Here is a 10,991-nt window from a genome sequence, read left to right as displayed (position 1 = left end):
AAAAAAAAAAAAAAGCCTTAGAGTTAGATTGTCCCATGTTGGAATCCCAGCTCTTTTTTTCACTAGCTTGGTAACTTTGGCCAGCTTACTTAATCTTCCTGATCCTTGGCTTCTTCAAGTAAAGAAAAAAAAAAAAACAAAATCAGATAAATCTGTTTGAACTGCATAAAATCTGCATGTAAAGCTCTTAGCATATTGCTTGGCACATAATATAAATTCAAGAAATGTTACCTCTTCTGAACAGAGATAACTTTCTGGGTCATCTGAAGCATCTCTAGAGTGGTAAGTCATCTTCATTACATGCTGAGCTAGGACCTAAAAAAATAGATTCCAATTCAATTAAGTTCAACTAAAACTGATGGAGCACCTATTGTATGCCCTAAATTATGCTAAGTTCCAATTTAGGCTCTTCTATCGACTAACCGGCAAGTCACATCACCTCCTGAGGCCCGAGTTTCCCTACAATCAAGGAAGGATGATCTTTTGGTTCTCCCCTAACTCTTATTTATTTATTTATTTATTTATTTATTTATTTATTGTTCAGTTAGCCAACATATAGTACATCATTAGTTTTTTTTTGTTTTTTTTTTTAAAGATTTTATTTATTTATTCGACAGAGAGAGAGAGAGACAGCGAGAACAGGAACACAAGCAGGGGGAGCGGGAGAGGGAGAAGCAGGCTCCCCGCTGAGCAGGGAGCCCAATGCAGGGCTCGATCCCAGGACCCTGGGATCATGACCTGAGCCGAAGGCAGACGCTTAATGCCTGAGCCACCCAGGCACCCCATTACATCATTAGTTTTTGATGTAGTATTCATTTTTTTTATTTTACTTTTATTTTTTTATTTTTTTTATTGTGTTCAGTTTGCCACTGTACAGTACATCATTAGTTTTTGATGAAGTGTTCAATGGTTCATTAGTTGCGTATAACACCCAGTGCTCATCACAACATGTGCCCTCCTTAATACCCATCACCCTGTGACCCCCTCCCCTCTGAAACCGTCAACTTGTTTCCCAGGGTCCATAGTCTCTCATGGTTCGTCTCCCTCTCTGATTTCTCACCCTTCAGATTTCCCTCCCTTCCGCTATGGTCTTCCATGCTATTGCTTATGTTCCACATATGAGTGAAATCATATGGTATTTGTCTTTCTCTGCTTGACTTACTTCACTTAGCATAATCCCCTCCAGTTCCATCCATGTCGATGCAAAGGGTGGGTATTCATCCTTTCTGATGGCTGAGTAATATTCCATTGTATATATGAGCCACATCTTCTTTATCCATTCATCTGTTGAAGGGCATCTCGTCTCTTTCCACAGTTTGGCTATTGTGGACATTGCTGCTATGAACATTGGGCTGCATGTGCCCCTTCTTTTCACTACATCTGTATCTTTGGGGTCAATACCTAGTAGTGCAATTGCTGGGTGGCAGGGTAGTTCTATTTTTAACTTCTGGAGGAAACTCCATACTGTTTTCCAGAGTGGCTGCACCAGCTTGCATTCCCACCAGTGGTGTGAGAGAGGTCCCCTTTCTCCACATCCTTGCCCACATCTGTTGTTTTCTGTTTTGCTAACTCTTAAACATTTTTATGATTCAGTATATTGTCAGGAAAGTATGATGGTCACATTCTATTTATAATCAAACCGATTTCATAAATAGATGCAGGAAAATATAAACATCAATGTCTTTCCTTTTTCGGTAAGTTCCAAAGACTCAGCCTCAGATGGAATAGATGATGAGAATTCAGAGCAGAGGTGGGGGAACCACTTTGCTATTGAATGACTGCAGAGTGTCCAGGGCCATCTGACAGCGACATTTCAGAAATCAATGATTCCCATCCATCTTTTACCTCTTGGGAGGTGTACTTCTTGTCAGCTGTAGCTATGCAAGAAGGGATTGCCCAGATTTCATAAAAAGGATGAGATACATTTGAATTGTCATGACTGAAAGAGCTCGGATCAACTGGCACTTCACTGTAACAGGAGTTAATTCAAAATAGACATTTATCACCTTTATCACTTTGCTCAAGAGAATTGCAAAGCTGCAAAACATGCTGGCAAAATCCCTACCCAAAGAAACAACTCTTCAGCAACCACTGAATTATTTGCTGATGTTTTATGTGCAGAACACAGAACTATAATTCTACTCTCAATATCCCCTCGACTGAAATATGTATTATTTGATTTTAATGTAGCAAACCTAATCTATAGGCTTCTGACAAGAAGACAAACCTCCAGTGGGCAGTGTTGTTTTTGGTTTCTTTGAAACATTTGTGTTATTTTACACTTATGTGTCTGCCCAGCAGAATAATATTTGCTCTCATTCTATTCCCAAGAAAAATTTAATTGTTTTTTTCAAGTCTTTCAGGGGAGAAAAGTCATAATAATACAGGTAATCAAAACATGAAACAAGGTTCAATTTCACTATCATTCCCCAAGATTACTCCCAATGTAATTTGTGCCAAGAGGAACTAATTCAGTAGATAAACTTGGCAACTACATTGTGTATTAGATGCATCAAAACAACATTAGTTTGCAAATCACTCCTGAACCTGAATGAAAACATTTCTAGTAACAGAACATAGAATTTACGGAGGCTTCTTAGAAGAGGATGATTTTTGTCTATCTAGATTAAAATATTTCCCTAGTTAGTTGTCAGGGAGAATTAATTTATAATGAGTGTTATATTAAAAAAAGGTTGAAATAGCTCCTCAGAGAGGACTATTTTATGGATTTGTAACCAGAGATGAGCAATTCAAGGCCTTTGCTAGTCTATCAGATTTATAATAAAAGGCAAGTGACAGTCTTTTGGTTTGCAGTATTTCTCAGCTTTGATTGGAAACATATTTCTGTGTAAGATTCTTTTAACTCTGCTAGCACTTTTGTTCCTTTCCAAATCAGGGCTACACACAAATTTTATTTTTTTCTGTGCAAGTCTTCTTTGCTGCATTTAGCAGTGACCAAATTAAGCAAGTACAAATCCCTCATCAGCTACACAAATGAATCAAAACAGACAAGCTTGCCAACACACTGGGGGTCAGAGGGTCCATTCCAAATTTCTGTTCACCTAAGGATAAATGCACGTTGGTCAGTGTGTGTGTGTGTGTGTGTGTACACGTGCGCACGCACACTTGCACCTGTTGGGGGTGGGAAGGAGGAGATAGAAATGTTTCAAGAAGATGTACTGATAAATGCAAAGGTTTGGTGTCAAGGAAACTCATGGTGTGCTTGAAAAATTGGAAAATTTGTAACTAAACGGGAGTAAGGTAAAATAAAATTTCATATATGTATAAGGTAAAACTGAGGAGGTAAATTTGGACCAGGACTCTAGAGATGTAGGAAAAAATGATAGTTCTCTTTATTCCTAAATTTTAAAAGGTGACTCAGTTCTGATCTGCTAAGGACTGAGGAATAGCTATTCTCAGTCACATTTCTGTGCTCCTTTCTTCTCCCGCGCACAGGAATGCTGGAGGGTTCATATTCCAGCAAAGTTGATGAGGGACCTCTGATGTTTCAGCTCTCCTAGCTCTGCTCTCAGTGCTCTTTGGCTTGGGTTCTTTCCACGTGAGGGCCAGAAACATCTCTCCACCCATGATGAACACTGCGGAGACAGGCACATTTTCCATAGAGCCTGAGATGCAGGGCTCAGGGCCTACCATTCCAGAACACATGTTCACCTGAGGTCCTGCCATGCCCTGTGGACCAGAATTCTGGTCCCTGCTATTCATGAAACCCAGAACTCACCTGCACTTCCAGTTTCACGGAAGCCAAGAATTGGTTCTTTCTAGGATTGTGTCACAATCCTTTATTTCTCAAAGTACCTATTTCTATTCTCTCTTACATAGCCCCATATCTTCCAAACAAAGGTGTTCAAAGGTATTTTTGGTGACATTCTGGAGAAACAAAGGAATTCTTAATCCCTACTATTACTAGGGCAAGCAATCCAAAAGACAAACGCTTGGTTATCCTTTCAGAAGATGAATGAAAGGAATGTTTAGCTTTTCATTCTTTTGAGTCCTCCACAGTAGACTTAACATAAGACAATAAAGTGATATCTAACGGACTCTCATGCTATATAAGCCATCTTGAGGAGCTTGGACTTTACCTTTAGGGCTGTTCTAGGTTGTTAGTGTAGAATGAGATGAGAAGAAGGAGCAAAGACCTTTACACTAGACCCATCCTTTTGAGGACCATATACAAGGGCTTCCAGAAAGCTCCATCTGGAAGGTGAAGGACCATCTAAGGTAATGATGGACAAAAACTCAGCATCAGGACCCAAGGTCCAGGAGAAGTGGGACCCAACAGAGGAGGACCAAACACAGATAAAAGAGATGTGGGGAAGAGCAACCAGCGGGGCACATCTGGAAGAACGAAGGAGAGTTCCAACCCTTTAAGCTGATGAAGATGCTGGATAAGTCACTTAGGAATAAGCAGACACTACATTTTGCTCAGGTGGGAAAAGCATCATCAAAGCAGAGCTCCTTCCAGAACAGGCGGGAGCTAACAGCTCTTTCTATACTTTTTGCTTCAAGCCAGAGTTTCTTAGATCTAGGAGAGATACTGAACCTACCTATGTCAAATGGGGATAATAAAGCCTACACCAAAGTGTGTTTGTAAAAATGACAGATAATGTGCCTCAAGTGCCTCACATCATTCTGGGCACAGAGTAGGCACTTAATAAATGATAGATCATCTTATTTTGCTGTGGCAGGCCCACATACATACACCCACGGCCACCTGTAATTGAATGACCACATAAAATACAACTTTCTTTTTCTTGTTTTCTTTGTTGTTTTAATAACATGCTCCTCATGTCAACAGATTGGCCAGTTTGGCCAGTAATATGTTCCCTCACAGTAAATATACTTTTTCTACCAACTTCCACTCTGGAGGGCAAGCGTTTCTACCACCCCCCCACCACCCCCCCCAAGTCACTGTAAGAGAATTTTGTATCCTGCTAACTGGAGCACCCAAGCCCACATTCCACACAAGCACAAGAAATGATTTGGGGATTTTAAACGTTTTCATGAATGAGTCATAACTGGATCAGAGATACTGAGTGAACTGAGTGTACTTTCCTTGATGCTTGATTCAGTGATTTCCCATGTGCTTTCTTCTAACTGTTGATTTTTTTTTTTTTTTTTTAGGGATTAAAAGTCTTCTGCTTTGAGACGACTCTGGGGCAACTAACCAAAGAAACTAGGAACCAAATTAGGGGAGGGGTGTTCTTCCAATGCCTGCTTCTTTGTGGGTGTCACATGACCTCCACATGTGTTTTGGGGCCAAAAATCGTGCTCAACTCAGCTTCGGTTGCTGCTGAACCTGCGCCACTTCCGAAGACGAACTGAACTCTTCCTAACCCAGTGAACTGTATGTTAAGAAAGAACAAAAGTGTTTATTTGGAAATCCTTCGTGTGCTCAATGAATGACTGCGATGAATATCAGTTACAGATGCAGAAGGCCTGAGAGGAACAGTCAATGACTCCTCTCCTGACCCCTCATGGAAGCTTTAACCTCTTTCAAAGCCCTTCCAAAGTTGCAAATACTTTAATGAAATAAAATTTTTTTCATTGTGAACTATGTCATACATATGAAGAGAATATACGATAAAGGTACATTTTAAAGGCTAATAATAAGGTAACCATGCATGATGTTCGCCATCCAGGTGAAGTAATAGAGCCTTGTCATGAATGTGTCGGTGGCACATTGAAGTGGCTACTGGAAGTGTGTCCCCTTGGTGAGGCCATGGTATCGCAGGCAATCCCTCCTTGTCCAGACGTGGGGGCTTGGAAATTGCCTTAAGAAGTCAAAAAGCACAGGTATTTGCAGGCTAGGTTTGTGCGTTCTTTGGCCAAATTCCCTTAGGCTTCTTAGGTTGCTTGCTTCTGGCCGGTTCCATGTTGGAATGACCACAACTAGAGATCTGATGTAAAACAGAGCTATTCAGACAGTGTGCTGGGCATACGGTTTAGGCACAGATTAGGTTACAAACACATCCAATATATTGTTCCCCTGAGCCTCTGTTTGGGATGATGGGAGTATGCAAGCTGGTCACCATTGGCTTGAGTAGCCTCATTCACCTGCCCCTATGGGCCACACAAATATTATATTATATTCCAAGCGCATGATGTGAACAAGGTTGAAAAACATCTAAGCAGTTTTACAGTTCTGGAGTTTTATTAATGATCTGTGTGCTCTGCCAATCCGGCTCTGCTTCAACTTATTGGCAGCTACCTTGAAGTCATTCAAAATAAAAGAACTGAAGGGGAAGGCTGTGTCAGCATGTGAAAAACCTGCCAAAGTATCTGAGGAGACAGATTTGCCAAATGGTTTGCCCCAGGCCCCAGATTTTCAGCCTGCCATGCGCTCATTCTTGTAAGCCTGCAGTGTGTCTTTCCAGCAAATGTCACCTAGATTCTGTTTCTCCAGCTCCACTTCCAGGGACTAAATCCGTATTTGTTATGATGTAGAGGTTGTATCACAGACCCAAAATAACAGTGGCTCAAAGCAGACAGGAGTTTACTTTCCTCGAACATGACAGTTATCACGTAAGCAATCCGAGGTGTTTACCATGTCCAGGGCCCACACTCCTATTTTGTTGCTCTTCCTTCAACACATGGCCTCTGTCTTATGGTCCATCTCTAGCTCTTGCCCTCACATCTTCATTCCAGCCAGCTGGAGGCCTCTGTCTCATGGTCCATCTCTAGCTCTTGCCCTCACATCTTCATTCCAGCCAGCTGGAGGGAGAAAAAAATGGACCTGGATGGCTGGCCCTTTCCTTCCAAGGGCATGACCCAGAGGGTGTACTTACTGCTTCCGCTCTTTTTCCTTTAGCACGAACTTTGGGTCATACAACTGTCCCTGAGTGTCAGGGAAGCAGGGAAATATAGTCTTTACTCTGGATAGCAAAGTCCCTATTTAAGGGAAGAAAAATAAGCCCACATATTAGAAGGAAAGTAGCTGTCTCTGCCACAATCTTTATGATTTTTCTCTGTTTGATCTAGTAGTTACTGCATCTGCTGTTAAAAATGTTCTATGCTGGTAGATTTGTCAATTTCTCCTTGGATTCTGTATGTTTTAATTTACATATTTCTTAGCTATAGTATTAGGTGTATACAAAGTTAGACATGTTATATCTTCCTGGTGAAATTAACCATTTATTAATACACTGAGCTCTTTATCTCTTATAAGAGTTTGTCAAATTCTATTTTACCTAAAATTAATGTTTTTATCTCCCTCCTTGGGGTTAGATTTTGCTTTATATATCTTTTGCTGTCATTTTACTTTCAGTCATTCTAAGTTCTTATATTTCTGATATGTTTCTTATAAACAGCAGATAGCAAAAATTTTGTTGATATTCAATTAACTTCTTAGTACAATACTACAATAACTTATTCATCTAGTACTCTACAAACATTTGGGTTGTTTCTAGTCTTTCTCTGTTACACATCGAGCTGCAATTTTTATTTTTTCTTTTCTTTAAAGATTTCATTTATTTATTTTTGCTAGAGAGAGAGAGCACATGAGAGCGCAGTAGCAGGAGGGAGGGGCAGAGGGAGAAGCAGGCTCCCCGCTGAGCAGGGAGCTGAACCTGGGGCTCGATCCCAGGACCCCGGGATCATGACCTGAGCTGAAGGAAGATGCTTAACTGACTGAGCCCCCCAGGCACCTGAGCTGCAACATTTAGTCATGCGCTGACATCAATTTGTATTTTTTTTCTGACATATCTTCGGAATAGATTCCCCCAAACAGGATTGATGTGAATTTTACCAGCTATTCTCCTCCAGTCGGGTCAAAGCATTTCGTCAGACCATCAGCAGTACGTAAGAATGTCTGTTGCTCCGTAGCATCGCCAGCAACGGAAACGGAGGCACTTGGATATTTTTACCAATTCGGTAGCTACAAAGTATTATCTCCGTGTACCTATATTATGACCAAAGTTCATCATCTTTCATCATCTCGCCCTATGTTAAACAGTCATTTGCATTTATTTTATCTACGAACTGCCGGCAGTACTTCAAATTATATTTTTGGCCTGAGCATCTTTGTTTTCACGTTTAAATGCAAGCACCCACACTATTCCGTATGTCCCACATATGAGTGAAACCATATGATAATTGTCTTTCTCTGCTTGACTTATTTCACTTAGCAAAATCCCCTCCAGTTCCATCCATGTCGATGCAAAAGGTAGGTATTCATCCTTTCTGATGGCTGAGTAATATTCCCTTGTATATATGAGCCACATCTTCTTTATCCATTCATCTGTTGAAGGACATCTCGGCTCCTTCCACAGTTACTGAGGGTTACAGAAGGGAGGGGGTGGGGGGATGGGGTAGTCAGGTGATGGGCATTAAGGAGGGCACATGTTGTGATGAGCACTGGGTGTTACACGAAACTAATACATCGTTGAATACTACATCAAAAATTAATGATGTACTATATGTTGGCTAACTGAACATAATAATTAAAAAAATAATTAAAAAAATAAATGCAAGCACCAAAATCAGGTAACCGGAGGCTGTCGTAATGCATCTCAGAGTAGCCTCTTTTTGTTTTTCTGCTCTATCAGAAGATTCAGCCAAGGGTGAGACTGCAGGAGCCTTGTGGGAGGGTAGAATTTGGCTGATTCACACTGTAGGCTCATTCCTTCAGGTCCACTCTCTGTAAAGCTTCTAACCTGGAGCTCCTTCTTGACCTCCAGATGTGTTTCCTGTCCCCCTCTCACCTGTGGCCTGTTGAAAACCAGTTTTGGGGACAGTAGGGATGCAGACCTTGATGCCCATGATAGCTTCTTTCAGAGCAATTCTACCATTTTTATATCAAACCTGTCATTTTTTTCTCTTTATTAGCTACTCAGCTATGGTTTTAAAAAGAATTGTTTGAAAAACAATTTTATCCAGCATTTTCAAGTCTTTAGAGTCCTATTCTTATAGATATACATATGAATATTTGATTACAGTTTATGCCCTTTATTATAGAGTCAAGTTCATGAAGATAGGAGCAATGGCTTCTTTGCTCACATCTGTGCTCCCAGGGTCTAACACAGGACTAGTAGGTGCTCCACAATAATTCTTGAATGAATCTGGATGAATGTGAGCAATATAAAGCCCCTGGAGATGAACGGGACAGCAGGTGGCATCAAGAAGCAAGTTCAAACACTAGGAGCACAGCAGGACCCAAGACAGGCAGGCAGCTCGCAGAGTTGTGCATTTGTGCCAGAAATCAATACGAAACTGGAGTAGGGGCTGATGCAGCGATTTATAAGCAACATAGATCAATTGAAAAAGTGAATTACCCATGGTTATTGACTAGTAATAAAATAATAAAGTTATTCCCATTGCCTATTTATTTACGAACTAGAGGCGATGTGACCAGGAAGGAAATCTGAAGCTGCCATTGTGAGGGGAAGAAAGGAAGAAGAGACATTTAAAGAATCTCCTCATGAGTGGCTGAACAGGAGGCTGGGAAAATCAAAAAGGGACCAATGACCTGCTTCCTGCCAAGATGGAATAAGGAGGACTGGATTTCTATTCCCTTCCTGAATGCACACTCTTAAGAAATAAATAGCCAGACAAATCTAAGAAAAATGTTTTTCAGACATTAGACAGCACATGGGGTAGTGCAGTGGTCTCTGAGAGAGAGAGGAGACAAGGAAGGGGAGTTGTGTTTTTACCCTAGCTTGCTGCTTGGAGACAGTATCCTGGTCCCACTTAGGGAAAGGAAAACCCAAGTAGTCTTGAGGTCCCTCTGAGTTGGGAGATTGAGAAGGCATTTCTGAAGTCCAGGCAGCTAAGGTTTGTAGCTCAGGTACCAGAGAGCAGAGAACGGTGAGGAGCGTGAACTCTGCACATCGTCATACTAACCAGTTTATGTGTGTGAGGAAACTATATGAGGCCAGGGGAAAAACTACCAGAAAATTTGCAGGTGGGGACATCCTGGAGCTTACACAGATCTGGGATAGATCCTGCTCCTGCCGCCAGAGTAGACAAACCTCGTGGCTCATGGGATGTTGGGCAGAGTGCTCAGGAGGCTATCACCTTAATAGTGGGGCATAATCTGCCCTATGATAAGGGTTCCTCTGCTCCCACTCTATGAAGCTTAAAGAGCAAGCCTCAACATGATGGCTGAAGGGCTGCCCGGAACATCATCCCTGCTTCCACTGGCACCGCCAAGGCTATAGACAAGGTCATCCCTGAGCTGAATGGGAAGCTCATGGGCATGGCCTTCTGTGTTCCCACACCCAACGCGTCAGTCGTGGATCTGAACTGCCACCTGGAGAAAGTTGCCAAATATGATGACATCAAGAAGGCAATGAAGCTGGCATCAAAGGGCCCCCCGTCAAGGGCATCTTGAGCTACACTGAGGACCGGATACCCACTCTTCCACCTCTGATGCTGGGGCTGGCATTGCCCTCAATGACCACTTTGTCAAGCTCATTTCCGGGTATGACAATGAATTTGGCTATAGCAACTGGGTGGTGGACCTAATGGTCCACATGGCGTCCAAGGAGTAAGAGTCCCCAGACCACCAGCCCCAGTGAGAGCAAGAGAAAGAGAGAAGCCCTCAGCTGCTGGGGAGTCCTTGCCCCAACTCATTCCCCAACACACTGAGAATCTCATGACCTCTACACAGTTTCCATCCCAGAACTCCTGAAAAAGAGGAGGGGCTTGAGGAGCTCTACCTTGTCATGTACCATCAATAAAGCATACTGTATCCTCCTCCCCCCAAAAAAAGAAAGCCTCAAAAAGTTTCAGGAATTTCGAAGTGACTTATATGGATCCCAGCACCAAGTCCATGGGTATGTTTTTAAATAAAAGAATATCCAGCACCCAGGAAGTAAAATTAAAAACATCTGGCATTCAGTCAAATATTATCAATCATTCAAAGCAGGAAAATGTGACCCATAATGAGAAGAAAAATTAGCTTATCAAAACTGACCCATAAATAAAGAAGACGATAGAATTAGTACCAAGTACATTAAAACAGTTACTACAAC

General features: G+C 41.7%; 1 pseudogene; it reads left to right on the top strand.

Moving 5' to 3' along the window:
• The first annotated feature begins 6,529 nt into the window (after positions 1-6,529).
• On the top strand, positions 6,530-10,508 carry LOC116646651 (annotated as a pseudogene).
• The last annotated feature ends 483 nt before the right edge of the window (positions 10,509-10,991 follow it).

Source organism: Phoca vitulina, unplaced genomic scaffold (assembly GCF_004348235.1).
Source record: "Phoca vitulina isolate PV1807 unplaced genomic scaffold, GSC_HSeal_1.0 scaffold37, whole genome shotgun sequence".
Lineage (NCBI taxonomy): Eukaryota > Metazoa > Chordata > Mammalia > Carnivora > Phocidae > Phoca > Phoca vitulina.
This window is presented reverse-complemented; position numbering and strand designations above follow the sequence as displayed.